Raw genomic sequence first — 23361 nt, 5'->3', positions numbered from 1 at the left:
CCTCATAGAGAAAAAGGGGAATGTGACTTGGCTACTACAGAAAAATTCTCATCATATTTTTCAGGTCAGTTTTACATGCTGCAAAAATCAGGTCAAGCTCTTCCACATCGGGTAACACTAAATGTGGGAAAACCTAACCTGTTTTAATATGGTGGAGCGAAATTAATGAATAAAAGCATGCATTAAATGTGTTCCTCCTTACTTGTATTCAGGTCCGATGTCTCTTAACTTTTAAGCAACTTTGAGTACTACATAACCATTAGGTTTTCAGGCCTTTCAGAGAGGATCTGGGCAGCAGACATAGCCCAAATGTCAATTGTTATGTATTTTGTAAATTAATTGGATATTTTAAACAGGATTACATAGCAATTGTGATATATTTTTTAAAAAAAACAATTTAAATAGAAACAAGTCTTTTGAGTGTAACCCTGGGCGTAGTGGGCGTAGTGGGGCTACGTGGAGCATCGCGTAGTGTGGCCAAATCTATGCACACTCACGCGCTCCGCGTAGCCCCTCTACGCGCCGCCCGCCTCCCGCCCGCCCTCCTTTTAAAATAAGTTAAACTATGATAAAAAAATAAAATAAAATGCCTTACCTGCAGCACGGCGTCCCGGGGCTCCCTCTTCCTCGTTGACAACTTCTTTTCTCGCAAGAAATGCGCATGCGCGGGCGTCCGCGCATGCGCATTTGTGAAAAGAAGTTGTCGTCAACGAGGAAGACGGAGCCCCCGGACGCTGCGCAGGTAAGGCATTTTTATTTTATTTTTTTATCATAGTTTACCTGATTTTAAAAGGAGGGCGGGCGGGAGGCGGGCGGCGGGCGGCACGCAGGCAGCGCTACGAACACTCCGTGGGCGAAGCGGAGAACTACGCCCGGGCTTATTTGAGTGCAGTTATTTCAGTATAGCATTGTAGGGTTTGGTTTGTCTTTAGTAAAACGTGATGTAAATGTTTAAATATGATGTTCAGAAGGCGGCATTTCAGTGAATGCTGTTGTTTTGCTGTTTTAAGATGTGCATTGTGAATTGTAAAGCAAGACGTTTTGGAAATGCATTCAAGGAGGAACAGCTAACAATGGGCCTTAAGAGCAATTGGAAATTTCAGGGCTTTTATGAAGACTCAAATTTAAAAAAGTACTGTAGTAAAGTTTAGAAGTGTGGATTAGACAGTAATTGTCTAAAATCACTGGTATGCTAACAGTTGAGGGGAAAAAAATCATAGACAAGCCTGCAGTTGGATACAATCAATACTTCAAGGAGTTTTGGTATACCTGAAATAATGGGAAAAAAGTATGTGTTTGACATCACCCTTATGATAAAAAATATTTTAAAACGACTGCTTTTTGTGCAATAAAAGCAAGAAAAACTAGCTAAATTTTCATCAATGTTGTTGGTCGTTGGTGCTCTCTAAAGAGCATCAAAATGGTTTGGTATGGGAGTGTTAGAATACACACACAGCCACACACACGTACATACAAAAATTTAAATGCTGGTTGACGAAGGAGGCATTGAGTACTGACTGATGCTGAGATTGTTGGTGTTTCATTGAGTAGTTTCTTTAGGTATGTATGTACTTCTATTATTTCACACAAATCAATTATTTGCTATTTTCTGTAATTTCCTTTTAGTAACGCCTGGCCGGGTATCTACATCACCTGGAAGATTCTGAACAGAATTGAATGTTAATTGCTTGATTCTTCTCTTTCCTGGCTCTTAATTCAAGGACTCAGCTTCCAGATTCAGATATGCGTGTGATTGACCAACATTCTACTGTGGTCCTGCTGTCTCATCTAAATAATGTGTAATAAAATAGCTAATGCATCCCACTTTCTCTGTGTCCCTGGTGTTGATTGGGTCCTCCGTGGCTTAGTGATGCTTTATAGGGTTAGAGAGCAAGATCTGAAAACACCAGACATCTATTGAGAACAGAGTACCCTTGCGATGCACCATATCTTGTATCACACTAAATGAGCATGTCCACTAGGCAACACCAGGTCATGTTTGACACCTGCTATTCTGACATTTTACTATTTTACTAGTATGTTAAGGTCCAAACCCATAGCGCCAATGATGCACAATGTTCTGAGCTACAAGGCCAGAAATGGATGGAAGTGTCACACACTACTTGGGGTACTTATGAATGCGATCTATAATGCTAGTTAGAAAATTGAACCTTGGTGTCAAAATGCAGTGCTGCGAAATGGGTTGAGCTGTTTCATCATCATCATAAGACTTTATTTCGATAATCCAAGATCATAAAAGTGCAAATACAAACAAAACCAATTGGTACTATAGATGCCATATACATACATCCCAAAATTTCCAAAGTGCAAAACATTATGCACTAAAGTCCCAATTTTTCACATAACCCATCAGCAGATTCTCTATTTCCACTAAACACGGGACACATCCTGCTGTTCCTGGGGTACCTTATACACTAGCCTGTGCAGATGTTTGAATAATAAAGTGTAGATTTAATTAGTGTCCTCACCAGGATCTTTTCCACCCAAATGGATGTGCAAATAGTAAATTCTAGAGACTTAGTAAATAACTGTGAATTCTAAAGACTTAGGGCCTCATTTATGGCATTTTGACAAAGGGCAGCGCAACAAAGCAGCTTGCTGCACTGCTCTACGCCAAAGTGAAAGTGCAGGCATGCACTGTATTTAAGCAATACAGTGCATTCCTGTCTTTTCTGCCTGCACTGGTGTCATTTTGGCAGCCTAGTGTCAACGTATGCACCGTTTGAACATGGTGAAAGGGGGCTTCCATTGCAGGCAGGATTGTTTTTGTGAAGGAAGAGTCACCTTCATGCACAAAAACAATCCTATGAGTCATTTTCTTGTTTCTATATGTGCTTCTGAATGCTGCACACATGGAAAGACTAAAGAATTAGGAGAAATTAACATATTTCTCCTGGTTACGCCTCATCTCGGGAGGACTCCGGATTTGAAGCTTTGACCGGTTTACATCAATTTGTAAATATGGGGCAGTGTCAAATTCCATGGGTGTTGCGCGAGAAAACCCTCTGGGTGCACTGTATGGTGACACAGAGATTTGAGTTGCATCCCCTTACTCATGATTTATGAGGCCACTCAAAACCATGCAGGGTGGCTTTGCATGGCTTCATAAATCTTTATGAGAGCCCTGCGTCATGCACTATAGGTGGTGCAAAAGTGACACAACGCTTTTATAAATATGTACCTTAATGTGCAATTTTCAAATTTTTCAGTGCAAGTGTTAGAATAAAAGGGCTAGTACGTCTAACACCCACATATGGGTTCAAAGCAATAAACATGTGTATACATAACAAAGTAGCAGTGGGCCATATCCATTTGTGAGGGTTTTATCAAATTGGCTCTTTGGCTAGTGTATAACATGTACCTATACATCTGAGTTGAAACACTGCTAAAATATGTATGAATTAAAGATCTATCTTATATACATGGATAAATATCAGGGGTTAAATTTCATGATGAACTATCTACTTGCAGTTCAGATTAAATTAAGAGTGAAATGGAGAAGAACTCATCTGATCCTTGTTACATAACTACCTTAACAATTCCTGGTTGGTTGCTTGGGTACACTTTGAACGACCAGATCCAGGCAACCATAAGGTATTTTGAAACAGCAAATACCACCAACCTAGAGGAATCTCTCCTTAAAATCCTAAGTGCCCCCAGGTGACGTCTAGGGCCAAGATTCTTACACAATGGCAGTAGCCATTTTGTCCTCTGGGAACCATGAGCATGGAAATAAAATATATACATGTATGAGGTTTATTCTCCAATAGCCCTCCACATACTGGGCACTTTTTCCCCACACCTTGGTCACAGACCTACTTTGCACAGAAGACTCTCATTGGGAGGGACGGGTACCCTAATTGTGCAAACAGTTTCTGAGCTGGGGGGGGGGGGGGGGGTGAGTGTAATTTCATCACCTGTCCTTTCATACATAGGGAGCATTTTAAAGTTAGTAAATTCATTAGTTAAGATGCCTCTATTACTGCACATTGTCTCTGCAGAAATGTACTTACAATATGCTACTTTGATTGCCGTTTCCTAAATTACACCATTTCTCTTTCCCACCCCATACTTGCATGTTCTCGTAATTTTAGAGGTAATGATGGATTGCACTAGACATTGTTCTCACTTTGTAGTTCCCCATAAAAGGGCTTACTCATCGCCCTCATGAAATGCATGCCTATAGTAAATGCATACCACCATCAAAGGGCGACCAGTACACTTTACAAAGTTATTGCAACAAATAAGGTTTTAAGGAAAGAGTGAAAAGCATTCAGCACTAGAGAGCCAAACAAAGAGAAAAACGACTGCAGTGGAGCAAACCTTGTGTGACTAAGGGCCTGATTTTGAATTCAGTGGCCAGGTTACTCCGCCACAAAGGAGATAAATACCTGGTCTGTCTTATTGCGAGTGCATTAGATCCAAGGGTACTTGCAGTATGGTGGATGGGATATCCATCATGTTTGTGACGTAGTTGCCTGCCCACTAAATTCTAAACCAGATTTATCAAGGTTTAGCATCACCATAATGCTAAGCAAGAGGGTGCAAGGTTGACGCAGAACCTACATGAGATTTATCAAGCCACGCAAGGCCACATTGTGTACCGTGGAGTGGCTTAATAAATCTACAGTAACGCAACAGAGCGCAAATTTCTGTGTTGCATTACTCTGCCGCAGGAAGGAATTCCATGGGTGAAGCATGGGTGTTCCGATGCATCCATCCACGGATTTTAGCACATTCCCAGATTTACTATAAATGGTAGACCTGGAAATGTGTTGAAATACTACACCACCCCAGGTGAGGCGCAACGAGGAGAAATATCTTTATTTCTCCTCACTTTCCCTCTTTCTATATGTGCTGCATTCTGCAGCGCACACAGAAAGAGGAAAATGGCTCTCAAGATAGTTCTTGTGCAGGAAGGTGTCCCTTCCTGCACAAAAACAATCCTTCCTACAACGCAGGCACCCTTTTATCATGATGCAGAGGTGCCTGCATTGACGTTACGCAGCCAAAAGTGCCCCAGTGTTAGGGAAGAACAGGTATGTGGCATATACTGCTAAATATGGCACATTCCTGCCCTTTACCTTTCAGGCAGCACAGCAAGGTAGTTAGCTGTGGTGCGCTGCATAAGAAAGGTAAATATGGGCCTAAATGTATTGCTATTCACTATTTTGGGGTAATTTTGCTTTGACGTTTGCATTACTTGACGAGTGGAACAATAAATTAAATGGGCAGTACCTATTTGTAATTAGTAGAAAAATAGCATTTTCAACAACCGACAATTGAAGAAAAAGAGTAAAACACTGGTTAGTTGGTCCAAATGTCCAGGCAAAATGTAACCAGTGTTGCGTATATGTAATCGGAAAATAGTGGTACAAAATTACACTGTTGCCAATACACTCAATGCAATTAGTAGCCGAATGTGTGAAACTATGACTCTGAATACAAATAATTTTCAGTATTTATTGAAAGGGAATGAAAATGAAAACACATGAACCATTGTCCAGTTGGAGGCGCTAATCTTCAATAAGTCCATAATCACTCTCACAGAAGCCAAAAAGGAAACTCATCTAAATTAGTCTTTAGAATAGTTCTGTGGGCCTTGGTTAACCAGAGAGAAAGAGACAGAGAGAGAGAGTGAGAGTGAGAGAGAAAGAGAGAGAGAGAGAGAGAGAGAGAGAGAGAGCTTATGGGACCTGCCAGTCATCAGCACATCCTTGAATATATAATTCTAGTGGCATTGTGGTACAGACAGAGTCTACTTAATGATGCTCCCTTTCTCTTTCACTTAATCCTTCTGTTCAAGGAATTCAGACAGGTCAGCAGTGCTGGTTCCAGGCCAGCCGTCAGTAAAGCCTTTAAATGCTAAACAAATGTTATCGGAATATTTGAGCACTACTGCGGTAAAATCCTCTCAGCTCGTTCTCTGTAGTAATAAGTCATAGTCCATCTTGGATGCTACAGTCAAGTGATATAGTAGTGTGCAGTTATTGTTCTAGCATCTATGTAATAGGTGTCAAATTTGACTTCATATTGTGGTTAAAGAACAGTGTAAAAATGATTATCTTTTTGATTTTGTTGGAAAAGTCAACCGTCTTGCTAAAGGACCTGCAGAAAGAAACACCTAGGGAGCCTTACCCATATGCATAGGACACTTTGCACTATTTTGAAGTCACTATGCAGGCTGTTCTGCAGACACAGCCTTTGTGCAGAGTGGAACACCTTCACCAAGGTAACCTCCAGTTGACGTACCCACAACAGAAGCAGAAAGAGGTGCAAACATTCCACTCTTGGATATCAACAGCCACACAGACGGTAAAGAGAGAACATTCTGACCTCACCTAATGGACACTACTCACTCTGAACTATAGAGACTGTTGTCCCACCCTTCACTGCCACCAATTACCAAGTGTCAGAGGTACAAAAAGACTGATTAGCAGCCCCTTCTCAGCAATGAACCTAATCAAATTTTTAGCAGAGCCCTGTTTCTTCTGTCCCCAATTTAGTGTCTAGAGCTCCACCCTCCAGCTTCAGGACAGCCAGCAATATACTTTCATTGTCTGACTTTACCCTCATCTTGTACACATGAGCAGATCAGGTACTTCTATAATAAAATGAACAGGCTTCTACTACTCTGATTCACTAATACTTACAATTAATGTACCCCACTGTGACCACCCACAAAAACGCATACAACATGTGATTCAGTAACTAAACAAGGTATTATTCTAACTGCACATTGACAAGATGCTTCTAGCCAGTGTCATTGAGTGAAACAACCTTTAATAGAGAATAGTGAGAGAAGATTATTTACTGAAGCTTTTTATTTTTTCTATGCCACTTCGATTTATGCAGTACTGACCCTGTTCCAAGATTGGTATCCAGTATATGTATAAAAGTGATGTGCTATGCTTGACATCAAGGAGGATTCAATTTTTAATATGTATATGATCTTTACACTTGAACCTGCATGGTTAAGTGGTTTGCCCTACACATGGAGATCAATATATAATGTTATTTCATTCTATAGTGTATTTCTTCAGACTGCTTGCTTGCTATCTCAGAAAGCCTTCTCCCACTGTTCTTCTAAAAGTCAGCATGCAAAATTGACCCTGACTTCCTTCCAATTGATTCCTGTTCTTAAGTGTTATCCTCTCCTCACCTTCTATTCTCTGCATGTCTTCTATTTCCGAGATTAGCCTCCTCTCATTCACATGCCTGTCCATCTTAATCTCTTTTGTTGTAATTCTTAAAATGGCTTACACCTCATTTCATGGATCACAGCCTCTACTTTTTTGTGACACTACTTCTGAAACTTAACAATACCTAACCTTCACCATCCTACTATTTTTTATCAACTATTTGCCTGAAACAACACATCCCCCACTATTGATAGCATCTAACTGGCATTAATTGTAATACAACACAGATCGAACTAGAGCACCTGCATGAAATGTATTGTTTTTAGAACATGTGACAACTCCTAATAACCAACAACACCACTGGATAAACCATTAACCTTGGGCTCCGGAGCAGTGTGCTACTTACTGTGAATTACTTCAATAACTCATCATGGCATTAAACTCTATATAAATACAATTACAATACAATAAATTATATGCCAAGGCAAATTGAAAATATATTTGAGAAGCTCAAATAATCCAATGCAATGACAAACCTGTAAGAGCCAATCACTGATTGAGTAGACAGAGTTGCTCTGGGATCTAGGAACACTAGGGTTGGTCACAGAGTTCTGGTGAGATGATGAATAACACCTCCAGTAAGTAGAGAACAAAACACAGCCTAACTTTCACCAAATAAATGACATAAAATACTGGATAACAAGTAAGAGTAGAGAGAAATACCAAAGAGAAATCTTACTATTTGTGTTTTTAAGAAACAGCTTACAAGAAAGATAGTGTTAACACGCAAACAAAGTCTCTTATCATTTTGCTCTTGAAGTGCTCCACTGGCTTCAATGTTGTATCGATAACCTTATGTACTTAAAGGGTCCAGGGTCGGACCTGGCTATTTAGGGCTAAAAGGTTTGGTCCACGGAGGCAAGCAGAAATAGGCTACGTCGGTAGGTGCACAAATTGTTGCTAGGTGATGGTTGTTTGTGTAAACTATGAAATAAATAGGGTCCTACAAATGTTTGCTTGGATTGTTTTGAAGAGTCCATTTTAGAGCACTGCATACTTTTTTAGGGCTTGCATTCACCAAGACCTTTTCCTTTTAGCCAGTCCTTACCGCCCATTAGAGTTCAGCATGGGGCACATCAACCAGTGGCTAACTTCAGGTTGAATGACAGCATTCCACTTTTTCACAAAGAGAACATCCACACAAAGTAGCTCCCTTCCCTATCAGGGGCTGCTGTGGCAAAGGTTGTTTGCAAGATCTAAACAATGTTGTTGCTTTTAGCTAATGTTCATGCTCCATATTGTTAAGAGCCCATCCGCTTCACCAAATTGACAAAACAAAACAAACTATGACAAAGTCAAAAGTCTGAGAGACAATACTGGAACTATTGGCTTTGCCATTGGTGTATTAAAAGTGCTGCAAGAGGAAGGCTGACCCTCCAGGACAGTGCAGCCTCTATGCAGGGAATATCTGAACTACAATGGCATTATGGCATTCTCTCATAGACATAATAGACAAACCACCTTAACAGTAAAATCAATATGGGGGGGCTACATGGAAGCACTCATTTTCAGCTCCAGAGACAGGTGTGACAGTAGCATGTGGTTGAGATGGATGCCGGCCACTGAAGAAGCATCGTGTAATGGTGAATTGCAGACGCTTTGCCAATTGCCCTGGGTAGAATAACCAATGTAGCCATGATGAGTATCAACACAGAATGGAAGGTTGAGCCTTTTTCAAGGAGCAACAGTGACATATACTCTTCGTGTTAATGGAGGTTGCCCTGCCTAGCTATCTCCCTGCTGCTCAGCCAGAGTGAGAGTTGGTATTGGAATGTTGGTGTGACTGTGATGAATAGAATGCTTGGGTGCCTGTGTGGATGAGTGGTGACAGTTGGAGATGGGCTGAGCAGCACTGGATTCTAAGGAACATCATTCTATTGGTCTGTTGTACACATTTAATATCCTGAACCAGAGGCTAATAAAGAAACCTGCAAAACTCTTTCTGGCTCCCTGTCTTAGGATACAACAAACAGAACCACTGAAAGTCGAGCATATAAACAAACAAATAAAAATAGACAGAGTTTCAAAGGCTAGACAGCGGGAAGAAGGTATCCAATTAGAGTTTTTTACAAGGATGTAGTGATGATATATAAAGCATAACCGGACAGAGATGAGACTCAGTGCTTTGGAATCCTGATGTGTGTGGTAATGTGTTCCCTTTTTCCTCATCAGGATACGGAACAGTTTCAGGAAGAATCCACAAGATAGAGCTATTGCTTATGGACCTTCAGGTTTAAAAGACTGTGAAATAGAGACTTTGATTCGGTTAAAGCTATTTATGGCTTATGAAGTATTATACCTATTCAATTCGCACAAATAATACTTAAACAGTGATAATGTCTACATATGATAACTGAATGAAACCAACTCCTTCTAGCCCTTACAAAACACAGACAAAGCTTCATGAGATGGAGGGATTCCACCCAACTATAAGGAACCCTAGTTCTCAAATATATGCAACTCTGCTTTGCTTGAAGCATATCAGAACTCAAGGAATGGAGGAAGAGGATGGGACTAGGGCAGTAGTGGCCGGCACGGATCTGGAGTGGTGGGCGGGCTTGGTGGGCATGATCTAAAGCATTTTTTTTAAACGTACCTTCTCGCCGCTTTCCCACGCGTCGTTTCAGTTTCTCCTTTCCAGGGCCGGAACAGGAAGCAGCTAGGCTCCCTCCTCTAAGCCAATCACAATGCTGCAATGCAGCGTTGTGATTGGTCTGAGCGAGGTGGATCAGCGCTCAGCCAGGGAATGGGTGCCTGGGCATCTTCTTTACGCAGGCTATAATGCAGCCTGCATGGAGAACACGAGAAGTGCACATGACTGTTTGGATGGCCCCAGAGGGCAAGCCAAACAATCATTGTGCACTTGGAGTGGGCAAACCACTCTTATACTGCTCTGGGAAGAGAGCATTCCCGCCTGCCTGCAAAACTGCAGCAGGAACAAATACAATTAAAATAACCTTGAGTTATTATCATTGTAATTTGTTGTTTCTTTCATTGCTTTGCGGCAGTAGGGCAATGCTCCTCCACCTTAGCGGAGGAGCGGCCACTGGAATAAGAAAGGGTACAGTGGAAAAGGAGATTCATACAACTCTTTAGCACACAAAAGGCAACCTCCTAACCATCATCATCTCCCATGTCGAACCTCAAAGACACACTGAAGTACATGACTGCAGAGGTTATATGAGCAATACTACACAGACTTATCAGAGACAATATCTTGCAGCTAATCACTCATTCACCTACAAGGTTACATTCCCCATCACTGGCTAAAAGTGCAGGCCACGCCACTTTCTAGAGCATCAGAATGCAGAGTAAATAAGAATAAAGCAACTTATATTACATCCCATGGTGTTCACAGAGCTATAGCATAAGCAGATTTCTACACATAATCATCACCAAGCCATGGAAGTAAGCCTTCAGCTACTTAACCGCTAAAAATATACTAGTTGGTGTGCACTGTACAGCTATACTCTGTCTACTGTAACCACTACAAATCCTGCAACTGCAGCATTCAGCTGATATACAATGCCAAGTTATGCTTTAGGTGTCTCTGAATCATGACTTAAAACAGGCATCACCACCTTTAAAAAAATGCAAAGCCAACAGTTCTTGAATTTGGCACATGTAGGAGCTATGTAGTTCTGTGCAGACAGACTAATTACTGCTGCTCTGCATTATGTGTCTCAATATGGCTTACTCTTTAGGACCATGTACAAATCTAACAATGACCCTCAATATTTTGTACTATGGCGTGAAAACCACTATTTATCCAGCATACAACAGGCAGGCAACCTCTGGACACCACCTTCCCAGAGGAGTCCCTGAGCAAAGGAGAATGGCTGAAGCTTAGGCGGACCCTGCTGAAGCATTTGCAGGCTCGATCTGCTGGGAAACCAAGGAACTTTTACAGAAGATCAAGGAGTTGCTCTAAACCTCTAGAATCAACTTCTGAAGACAATGAAAATGAATCTATGCCTCCACCTCCTACTATGATCCTCATCTATCACAAGTATCTCTCTTGACCCATCAACTGAAACCTGAAAAGCAGACGAGAGTAGCAAGGGAAAATGCAATGGTCAAATGAATGCTCTGAAAGCTCTGACCAACAGGAACAAGCAATGTAGTGGATGCCGCCACTAATTGGATAGTACTTGTAACTCATAGAGCCTACGCAAGAGGCTGAAGGATTCAAAAGCAACTACACACTGGAATTACTTAAAGTCTTCTAACATTTTGTACAGTGCTAGGCACTGCTTCACAAGTCCTATGATTTCTCTTGCTAGTGTTCCATCGCACGATCAATTGTGTGTCTAATATTTCTGGGTTATTAGGGCACTTATCACACCAGCTACCTGGAACCCTAAACCAGACCTCAACCTGGCCCATCCATTGCTAACCTCTATCTTTTGGGTCTGTTTTCTCAAACATGCATTATCCTGACATCCTAATCTGACTGGAGAAGTAAAGCACTGACGCAAACTTGGCAGGTGAGTTCAAACCATCAACAGAGGATGGATGGGGGTCTTTGGAGGAGCCCCCCTAGAGATTCCATGTTGATAAATAGGGCATAAAAGAGCAGTTTACAGGATTATATTTCATTAACTTGTGAAATTAATTCCTGGTGGATTTTGGAAGGGATTCAGGAATGCTAGTGATTTCAGCATGGTACTTAGGTTCAACATCCCAAAACAAAGTGCGCCTAAAGGAAATTCCACCTAGTTTAAAAGTTAAATAAAGCTCACGAATGTGTAAGTGGGAAAGAATATATAAAACACACATTTTACATCATAACAATTACACGCACACTGAGCTCTGACACTTTTTTGGCATTTCTTATTATGTAAAATTCTAATAATACCCATGTTTTTCACTAAGTTCGATGGAGTTAACTGACAAAATATTGAAGAAATACTTTGCCTTATCCATCTGTAATCCACTTGTACTCCTGAGATCTAATCCAAGCCAAGACACAATATGAACCGTGGGCTTTTGTACAATCTTGCGATTCTTACAATTCCTCCTTTGCAGTAGAAAGAAAGACATATATGTTTGTCTCCTATGCCCAGATGAGGGAAACAACCTGGAATGGATTACATCCAAGCAGATCCACCACACACAGGGATTGAAATATGATTTATGGAAGAAAAGGGGAATGGGACTTGGCTGCTACAGTTTTACTTGCTGCAAACATCGAGTCAGGATTTTCCACACCCGGTAAAACTGGCTGTGGGAAAACCTAACCTGTTGTAATAAAATGGAGTGAAAATAACGTAAAAGCATGATTACATGTGTCCTCCTTACTTGTATTCAGGTCAGATGTCTTTTCATTTTTAAGGACATCTAATTAGTATATACCCATACGGTCTTCAGGTCTGTCCGAGAGGATCTGGGCAGCAGACATAGCCCGCATGTAAATGCTTTGGTATTTCATTTGGTTATTTTAAAGAAGCTTGCATAGCACGTTTGCTTTTTTAAAAAAAAGAAAAGCATATTTTTGTGAGCACTTCTTTCTGTACAGCATTATAGGTTTGGTTTGTCTGCAGTAAAAAGTAAATCAAATGTTTAAATATGATGTTCAGAAGGGGACGTTTGGTTAAATGCTGTAGTTTTGCTGTTTGAAAACGTGCATTTGGAATTGTAGAAGCAAGACGTTTTTGGAAATGCATTCAAGAAGGAACAGCTAACAATGGGCCTCGAGAGCAATTAGAAAATTCAGGTTTTGTTACCTTTTATGAAGCGGCTCAGATTACACTGACTGCAGTAGTAAAGTAAGTGCAGCTTAGAATGCAAGTGTTCAAATGCGCTAGTACGCTAAGATTTGAGGGGAAAAATCATAGACAAGGCCTGCAATTGGAAAAAAAGTATGTGTTTGATGTCACCCCTTTAATAAAAATAGTTTGAAAGTACTGCGTTTTGTGCAATAAAAGCAACAAAATCCAGCTAAATATTCTACATTGTGTTTGTCCTAGGTACTCTCTAAAGAGCAACAAGATGTTTCAGTAGGAGGTTGTTAGAGCACACACACATATACAACAATGAAAATGCAGGTTGACAAAGGAGGTATTAGGAACCAGCTGACGCTGAGTTTGTTTGTGTTTTAGTATGCCTGGCCTGGAATCTGCATCACCTTGAAAATTCTAAACAGAATCAAAATTAATTGCCGGAGCCTTTTCTCTTCTGACTCTTCATTTAAGGACTCATCTTCCAGATGCAGTTATGCATGCGATTGACCAACATTCTACTGTGATCCTGCTGTCTCATCTAAATAATGTGTAATAAAATAGCTAAGGCATCCCACTTTCTCTATGCTCCTTGTGTTCATTGGCCCACTGTGGCTGGTGATGGATTATAGGGTTAGACAGAAAGACCTGCAAACAACAAACATATTTAGGGAACAGAGTACTCTTGAGATACACAGTATTTTGTAAAACATTAACGGAGCATGGCCGCCAAAAGATGACTTTTTACATGCCTTGCAATTACATGATAACATACTTAGAGCAGGGACTACTTCTCCACGTGGGCATCGGAGCGTCACCCCACTGCTTTCTCACAGAGCAACAAGCAGAAATGTAAAATGGTATAAATACCAGCTTAAGTTTCTGCTTCTCGCACTGCTAGAAAGCAGAAGAAGGGTATGCCTTGTTAGGAGCGGGCGGGTGGGCGGCTTGGGGAGGAGTGGCTAGACAATGTTCTGGGCCCTGGCTGCTTGGTCAGCCTCAGGGCCGAACAAACTAGTCATAGCACACTCTGTATTTTCATGTAGGCTGCTGCGCAGCCTGCATGGAGAAAACGGCCTCCCCATAGATGCCTGTACTGACGGCGTACTTGCCAATCACAACACTGCCATTGAAGCATAGCGATTGGCTTAGGGGAGGAGAGGGAGGCTGCCTGCTCCCTGTGAGCACTAAGCAGGAAACGCGACGTGGGACTCCAGGACCGGAGGCGAAGGTACTTTTTAAAAATGTTGTTGTTTTTTAATTAAATTAACTCCCCCTCCATGCGCGACCCCCTCCCAGCATGACCCCCTACCCCTCCACTCGCAAGTCATACCGGCCGCAGCTGACTTAGAACTGACTTAGAGATTATTCTGATGCAGTACATGTCCTAGTAGGCATATTATCATTGTTGCCTGTACCCTCTGTCCAGGGCTAGCAACGTTGAATGCAATGCTCTTGCTTTTGGTTGGAGATATTTCCAAGTCTCAAGACAAACAATCACATCAGGTCTGCACATTTGAAACAGTGCAATTGGAACTGTGTTTTTATTACATAAACTGCATCTGTGCAAAATTCTGCAGAGGAGCACTTCTGCCTGGAGTATCCTGGAAAGCTGTGCACTGTGACTGAGATGCAGTCCTGCTGCTCTAATCTTCATCCTGCAAAGGGCAATAGCCTGCTAAACATCATATTGGCTTCCTGATACTTGATACACTGGTAAGGGGGGTTGTGTTGTCCCACTAGATCTGGCAGAGGGTACTCACACTATGATCTTGCTAGTGGAGGCAGTATTGGATAGGAGTATAAATAGAATTATATAATCATGGTAACACACATCAATGTTATAATGAGTGAACTGTATATCTTTTTGACTATTCTTGTAATGCTGGTTACAATCCTTTGCTTCGTCCCAATAATAATTCCAGCTAACAATTTTTACACAAGAATACAATTGTTTCAATAAATGTTTGAAAATCCAAAGTGTATCTTTCTTGTGCCTCCCTTGGGCATGCCTGAGTAACAACAAACAAGGAGATCTCTATCCACAATTTTCAATGGGGAATTAGAGTGTTCATGTTCTGAGGTTATAGATACCATCTGGCACCCTGGTAACATTAAGGGTACAGATGAGGCACTGTGAACTAGCTAGGAATTAGGTCAACATACTCTGCTGATATGTGTGGACTCAGTCTCCATATTCTGATGGTTATGTTGTCCAGATGCACAGTCCTATTTGATTCGTAAAAACCATAAGACACTGTGAAGCAAAGCTTGAGTCTGGGTGTGAGCTCAACTTCCTGTGATTCTGGGCGAATCACTTAATCTCCCTGTGCCTAAAAGAAAAGAAAAACAAGAAAGAATGTGGTCTTGTAAGATGTAACTGTTGCTCATATAAGGTACTCCAAAACCTTTGGATGGGGTCGCACTAAATAAAACAGCGAAAATTCATAAACAAAATAAATATGAGACTCTGTGCCCTATTTCTACCTCTAAAAATTGAAAAATTACAAAGCAGGGGTCTGTTGACTGTACATTATCCTGATTGAAGTACTACACTAAAGATCTGAGGAACAGCTGCCTAAAAACAATAGAAAAACATGTCTTCTCTAATTGAGAGGGAAGGGCAACAGAGGCTCTCTAATGGGTTTCACACTTGACCTCAAAAGAATTACAGGACTAAACCCTCCTGTCCTATGTTCATTCCCAGAAACACTGACTGTTTTTTAGGTCTTAAACTAAAAAGCAATATATAAATTCAATTTCTCAGTATTTATCCAATGTTGATTTATTCTTAAATCAAGAGGTATTATCTAGTAAGGCCAACACGTTTTTCACAACAACATGTCGCTTCTTCAGTTCCATATCATATATTTTATGTACAAATGCTATTAATGGTATACAGCACAATGATGGTATTTATTTTACATCAAAATATGACAGTGATCACGAAGAAAGGAAATTAATCAAATAAAAGAGTAGAACACGGAGAGACAAAACATACAAGGAATAACTGAAAACTTACAAAAGCGCATGTTAAAATAATACATATAAAAGGATTCAAACAAGAAAATCTGCACTCTGTTAAACCACAAGGAGAAAAAACACAACATAAAGTGCTTCACTTGACTAAATACAAGCGATTCACTTCACACGATTAAAGACAAGGACTAAAGTACTAACATGGGAAATTATTTAACATGAAACGAGAAAGTCTGGATCAAGGGTCTTAGAAATCCAACAGAACAGCAGCCCAGTGTAACAGCATATCAGCAGGCATGAGCATGGCCTCAGGGTGAGTGGAGAGAAACTCAACTAAACGTTCTTGATTGAATCATATTATATTTAGTTTAAGTGGCTTAACGCCACTTTGCAAAAAAGGAGAAGGGGATATCGCCACCTGAACGTCACTAAAATTGAAGTTCTGATGACGAGATCCCCTTGTAATAATGCCGCTTAGGGGATATATACAAGAAAATTTTAGAGTGCGGTGTAACGCCAAATCTGGCAACGCTGCACCCTGACATTTTGAAAATTCAGGGATGAGCCATATTTGCGAAAATACATTGCACCCCTACATTTCCTCTAGCGCTAGCATTAAAAAAACTGCCTAGCATCAGTGCAGGCACCCTTGACCCATGTTGCAAGGGTGCCTGCGCTGCAGGGTCGATTGTTTACGTGCAGCCCTGCAATTTTCTGTTTAGTTGACAGTGTAGTTTGATTTTGTGGTATGTATATATTTTTTTACCATTTTGAAGGCATCTAGGCACCAAATAAGTAAGCCTGGGCGAAGCACTACGCTACGCTCGCGTAGTTTGCGAAGTTCGCGCTACTTCGCACTACGCGAACTGCACGTAGCACAGTGCGAACACGCGTAGCGTAGTGTTGCGTAGTGCTGCGGACATTTTTTGCTTGCTCACGGTCCTCAACGTCAAGTTGGCGACCGCGAGCAAGCAAAATGACATCCCGGCGAGACTTTTTCCTTGTTCGCGATCAGCAACTTCAAGTTGGCGATCGCGAGCATGGAAAATAAACCTCCCGGCGAGATTCCCAACGCGAGGAGGTCAGGTTTCTCATTGCGAGTGGTCGCGTATGCTCGCAACCGCTCGCAATGAGAAACTACCAGTTTGCGTTAAGAAAGCTGAAGCTCGAGTAAAAATCTACTCGAGCAGCAGAAAACTACAGCTCGCACTGTGCAAGATGCCATTTTCAATGATTGCACAGTGCCGGTTGCTTGTCCGCACTGTGCAATCATTGAAAACGACATCTGGCACAGTGCGAACAAGGTACTACGCAGTTCGCGAAGTGCTACGCGTAGCTCGCGTAGTGCGAACTTCACTTTGCGTAGCTTCGCGAAGTGCTACTTCGCGAACTACGCCCAGGCCTACAAATAAGCTTGCAATGTTTACCATATAAATACATTAATTATTCTATTTATTAATAATTCATAAATTATAAATGGAAAAAGCTTAAAACAGATGCTTTCACCTCAGAAAATTCTGTTACGTTACAGATTTACAAGAGCTAAACATGTATACCACAAGAGAAATGGAGGTTTAACAATGTTACTCACTGTGGTAGATAAGAAGACAAGGTGAGGAATTCTGCTAGTTACAGGAAATAATGGTAACTTATAGAGCCAATAGTCACTCATCCACCTGTTCTATGAAGCTGGCTGAGCTACAGAGAGTAAGCATCATTTAGAAATTATAGTACTGGGCATAATAGCAGGGATATCGTATGCTGACAATACATCAGGTCAGCTTTCTGGAACATATTTAGCACAAAGGCACGTGAACAATTCATTTTTGATGTGTTATCTGTCTCTGGAATCACGAAATCAAATACTCCTGCAAATTTTGGGGTTCATCGAATTGTCAGGTGCCTCCTCTCTAAGTTTTGATTTTCAGGGGTGTACCGAGGTTGAAAAGTCAGACGGTGTTATAGGCTAAAGATTAAATCATGGTGCTAGGGGGCCTATGGCTGATGCAACAACAAAGTCAGGTTTCCTTTTAGCCCATTTGAAAAAATATATTCCAAATAAAAAAGGCTATAAAATATTCTGTAAATAAAACAACAAAATAAGTAAAGAATGGGAGCTGCAGCTGGACAAAAGATGCTGCCAGAAGTCTACTCTCTCAACAAGAAGTGGAATTTGATATACTGTCCACCACGATGCACTGTTTTGATCATGATCATGCAGAAGAGGTGAGGGATACATCTATGATAAAGCCTAACATCAATGACCAAATCAACTTATTCTACCTATTGATGCTGCTGCTTTGACTCAAGGAAACATAACATGGTATTTACATTTTGGAGCCTTGAAGAGACCTTGGCCTTATGGGTTTGAGTCAAACATGTGTTAGCTGGAGCATTGGAAGATGAATACTGAATACAAATAAATTGAAGTACAGTTACTGCTCAAAAACGGAAGAGGATTGACTCTTCACATTTATACAAGTGCCAATCCATCTATAGTAGATATCCTTCATCATTACAATATTCAATGACAGAGTGACTTTGTCACATACAACTCTCTCCTTTCCCATGCATGGTATAATTTGCATTTGCTACTTTTGACAGTGGGTGGGTATGACAGAGAAAGGTGCAGCAAAAGAACATATTAATACCCATTTGAACATAATTATTTGTCTACGATCTACATAGAGAAATATGACATTAGCACACAGGATGCTCTGACTCCTTAAAGCAGTGTCACCCTGACATTCACATAGTTAAAAATAAAACAGAACAAATTGGTAAGCCTAAAGTCCAAGTAGTGTTTAATTTAAAATAGCAAGTAGCACAGGAAAGGATCAAAGACAAGTGTCATTTTGAGTGAGCATGGTGCTTGCTAGAAGAAATAAGTCAGTTGGAGCAATGTGCTAACATTTGTAGAAAATAAACCTATTAGAAATATATGTTTTCTCTCCCTACATCTCTGTGAAAATTAATTTGCAAAAGTGTATCAAATGTCAAGTGGCAGGATCTTCCATCCATGGAAGTATTGAAAGGATTTGAGATGAAAATATAATTAATGAATCTCATAAAATCCCGCTTTCACTTGCCAGGTTTGAAACTGAGTTATGCGGTTGTGAAATGTGAAAGGTACAACTCTGAGTCCCATGACTTCTGGGCTGTTTAGAGAAAGTTAGCAAACAGGTTTACTTTTACAGAATGCCTCAAATTAAAATAAAACAACATCCGTATGTGAGTCAAATAGACGATGCATTTGGGGTTATATTTGTAGTTACTAATACAGCATAATATGATAGAAGCTTAGCATAACACAGTCAAGATTTAAGTTAGCTTTCATGACATATTATGTGTGTTACTGTGTCGAAATTGCCACAACATGTGTTTCACACTCTTTATGATGTGTGTCTGACATGAAAGAATTTAGCTAGATCAATGTGTTAGGTGTATTTAACAATAGTAGCTATTAACCTTAATAAAAAAGGCCATATGACAAAGGTGACCTGAACTTTTTCAAAACACTGATAATTTTTCACTAGCAAGTTTCTGTGTGTTGAAACAGTATTAAACACATTTTCAATCCACAGATACATGTTTATTTTTTATATGGTAAAACTTACTGCCATGCTGCTACTCATGACCCCTCAGCTCAGTAGAAAATTCAGATCAAGATGTTTTCAGGACCCTTGTGTGCACTACAGTGTATGAGGCTGAAGGATATCAACTATGAATGAATATCACTTTATTCGATAAAAAATATCATAAAAGTATGAACAGTATCAGATCAGCTTAAGAAAGTTCATCATAATACAGCGTGTAATGTTAAAAAGTTGAATAAATAGATAAAATGTATACAAATTGGAGCAATAGAAAACACATCATAAACAAAGAAAAATGCTTGTATATCTCAAGTGTCCAAACTCTTGTGAGGTCTTAGCATTTTGGTACGTATCAACCAGGCGCAACCCAAAAATTTGGCAAGCCCGCAGACTACCACCAGGGAGGAAACATCAGTTAGAAAACAACGTAACGCCACCCTATAGTTCACAAAGCCCAGATTTCTGCAGATGGGGCTGAGCCACTTCCTCCTAGCCGCCCTGTATGCCGGGCATGCAAAGAGGAAGTGTGGAATCGATTCGATGGGGGTGGGACAACCAGGACAGTCTGCAGATAATGAGATCTGGTTTTTCCACCTCACTACCAGAGTATTAAGCGGCAGGGTTCCGAACCTGAACTTCATAAAAAGGGTTCTTTAGCGGGGACATTGTATATAGTCCAAATACTGCTCACATTTAGCCACCAACTTATGCTCGAAGAACTGATTAGTGAGGGTGCCTCGGTTGGAATTATGAGCTGCCTCTCCCTTCACCCAATCCCAGTAGGCTTTTTTGATGAATTGCTTATTTGATGGTGTCTGGTTAGTCCATGCCTCCCCATATCCAATGTCTGTGACCAGCTGCTTAATTTACAGATCCATTTGATTTTATTACCTGAATTTAAATTGATGACCTCGTTCAGTGCATCTGCATAACTGGCCAATTCAGGAGTGCGTCTCAGGCGGACCCAATAAAGCAATGGGCGTAATCTTGCTAAGTCCCTAATGGAACGTTTGCCCAGATCCATGCGGAGTGGTATCAAGGGGGTAGAAGAAGGCAGAGAGAACAAACCTCTTAAAAAGTGATTCTCAGATTTCTCCAGATCGCAGGTATTCTCAAACCCCCAAATCTCCGCCCCATATAGCACTGAAGGTAGAGCTTTCCCATCATAAACCTTTAGGGCCGAGACGACTGGCTTGCTAAAAGAGAGCAGTTGTTTCCTTAAAATCGCCCCCGCCACCCTTTTATGGTTGAGAAGCATTTTAGCTAAATGGCCAGTCCATTTCATCGTATTAGTGATCCTGATGCCCAGGTAATCAAAAGAGTCCACGGTGTCTAGAGGCATGCCATTAAGTGAGATATTATTCCTAAAGCGTTTGGATGGGGATAGTAACATTAGTTTTGTTTTAGAAGTGTTGATTACTAAGCCCCGTGCTTCGCAAAATTGACTAAACCTGTCAAGCAGCCTTTGAAGACCACTTGGGCTTTTTGACATCAGAAGGGTGTCGTCGGCAAAGAGGAGGGTTGGGGTTTTCTCCCCTGTCAGGGTTGGGGCATCCGATGGAACCTCTCTTAAGTAATCGACCACCCCATTTATATAGAGAGAGAACAGGGTTGGGGCCAGCACACAACCCTGGCGAACTCCCCTATCCACCGCCACCCTCTCTGTCAACTGGCCCTGATTACCCCATCTAATTTTTGCAAAGTTCCCCTCGTGAGGGCGTTTAATAATATCAAGGATCAGGGGTGGGAAACCCAAATCAGACAGCACCAGCCAGAGTTTTGCACGAGGGACCAGGTCAAATGCGGTTTTAAGGTCGATAAAGGCCAGATATAGACTGCCTTTCCCAATGACTACTACTTTCCAGTAGATCATAAAAAACGAAAGACCTGGTCCATCGTACCCACCCCGTGTCTAAACCCTGCCTGACAATGTGAAAGTACATTAGCATCCTCCATCCACCTCGTGACCCTCAAAAGGAGGACCCCACCAACCACCTTCTGTATGACATCGATTTAACTAATCAGCCTATAGTTGGCAGGATCCTCCCTATTCCCTCTTTTAAAAATAGCTACCACTTCGGCGCCTATCCAAGAGTCCGGGACAGGGTGACCTTTAGCAATTAAATTCAGTATACGCAGAATGAAATCAGCCCATCATTTTGGATCGTGGAGAAGAAGATCTCCAGGGATACCATCGGGGCCAGCCGCCTTCCCAGATGTTAGCCCTGTGATAGCAAGGGAGACCTCATTAAGCTTGAAAAAATCACGCGAGCTAGTAATTTCGGAGGTCACATCTGAAGGGGGATCTTCCGAGAGTAAGGGAGGCATATCACTATTGAGGAGTGGATGTCTATTGTCAGCACTGTATAAGCCAGTGAAATGTGTGTGCCACTGCTGTGCCGTGATATGATTGTGGATCGGATCATCACCCGTACGGCTACCTTTATCAATCAGACCCCAAAACAATGTGCCGTCTTTTAAAAGAGCGGCGGACTTCAGATCCTGCCAATACACTTCTTCCCATGTAGGCTTGGCTTCCTTAATGGTCCTAGCGTAGTCATTCCTGGCGTGTCTAACAGAAAGAGTATTGCTACTTTGGAGAGCTGCTGTTAACATGCGTCTCTTCTCCCTGCAGGCTCTTGAGTACCACATATTAGAGGGCCCAGGGCTTTTTCTAAATGAGCGAGACTCCGGTATGGTAAAAAACAGTCCCATTTTTGCAATAAAATCTTGGTAATGATTTGTAAAAAAAAGAAAACTGGGCTTCCTTAGGGGGTTGGCAGAGAAGGTCAAGCTCCTGGGACTTCTGCTCAACGAGGACTCTAATTTTGCACAATGTATCCTCTTCATGTGAGACCCTGTGCCACTTAAGGCGTCGATTACAGTGAGATGGGGCTACCTCTTTGGTTTACAGTTTTGTTGCAGTGTGAGATTTAGAAGCACACCAATTATAGCTTAAAAGCATACAAAGTGGATTATGGTCACTATCCTGGGATGGAAGGATTACCATGTCCACCAAGTCATGCCAAAGCCGTATGACCAGCAAAATGTAATTAATCCTTGACGGACAACTGAGTCTGTTGTGAGTGTTTGCCCCACTCAAATCAGAGCGTGTCCTTCCAATGACAGCTCTTAAGTTATGCTCCAATGTGAGGGCACTCAGTTGTATAGCCCTTTGAGTCCACTTCTTGATTGGAGTTAGGCTAAGGGGGGGAATTGCAAATTTAGTATCCGGCTCTCCAATGCCCAGAACGTCCTCAGTGGAGAGAGGTTCAAAGGTACAGTTAAAATCCCCTGCCACAATAACAACTGAGTTAGGGTTGTTATTGGATAATTCTCTCTCCAATATTGCTAGGGTAGGGGAAGATTGTGCCCCGGGAGACCCTCTAGCATAGACATTAAATATGTCCAAGTTGAACCCATTTTTAGGGCCTTTCACCGTCAGATATAGGATGTCGTTTGAGGGGGTTGTGTGCATAAGCGTTGACCAGTTTAAGGAAATATTTAGCCAAATGTGAAGCCCCCCTGCTGGACGGCCTTTGCCTGATCCACTCGGGAAGCAGTAATTTTTTTTTCAGCCCATCTACATTTCAGGAAAGAAAGCGTAGTTTCCCTGAACTGTTGTCCCCAATTCCGGTGCCTCCTACGCTTGTGTGCCTGTTATAATCGGCCACTAAACACCCTGGGTCCTCTAGCCCAGTCCCCCTATGGGAAGAACTAGAGACTGTATCATTTTTCCTCCCCACCTTGGTTTTAAAACCAGGGCCTGATGATGAAGTAGTATCCAGTCAGTCTACTGTATTTAAGCTGGACTCGATTCCTTCGCCCTCCGATGACCGTAAT

Source organism: Triturus cristatus, chromosome 7 (genome assembly GCF_964204655.1).
Source record: "Triturus cristatus chromosome 7, aTriCri1.1, whole genome shotgun sequence".
Taxonomy (NCBI): Eukaryota; Metazoa; Chordata; class Amphibia; order Caudata; family Salamandridae; genus Triturus; species Triturus cristatus.
Note: the sequence above shows the minus strand (reverse complement) of the source record.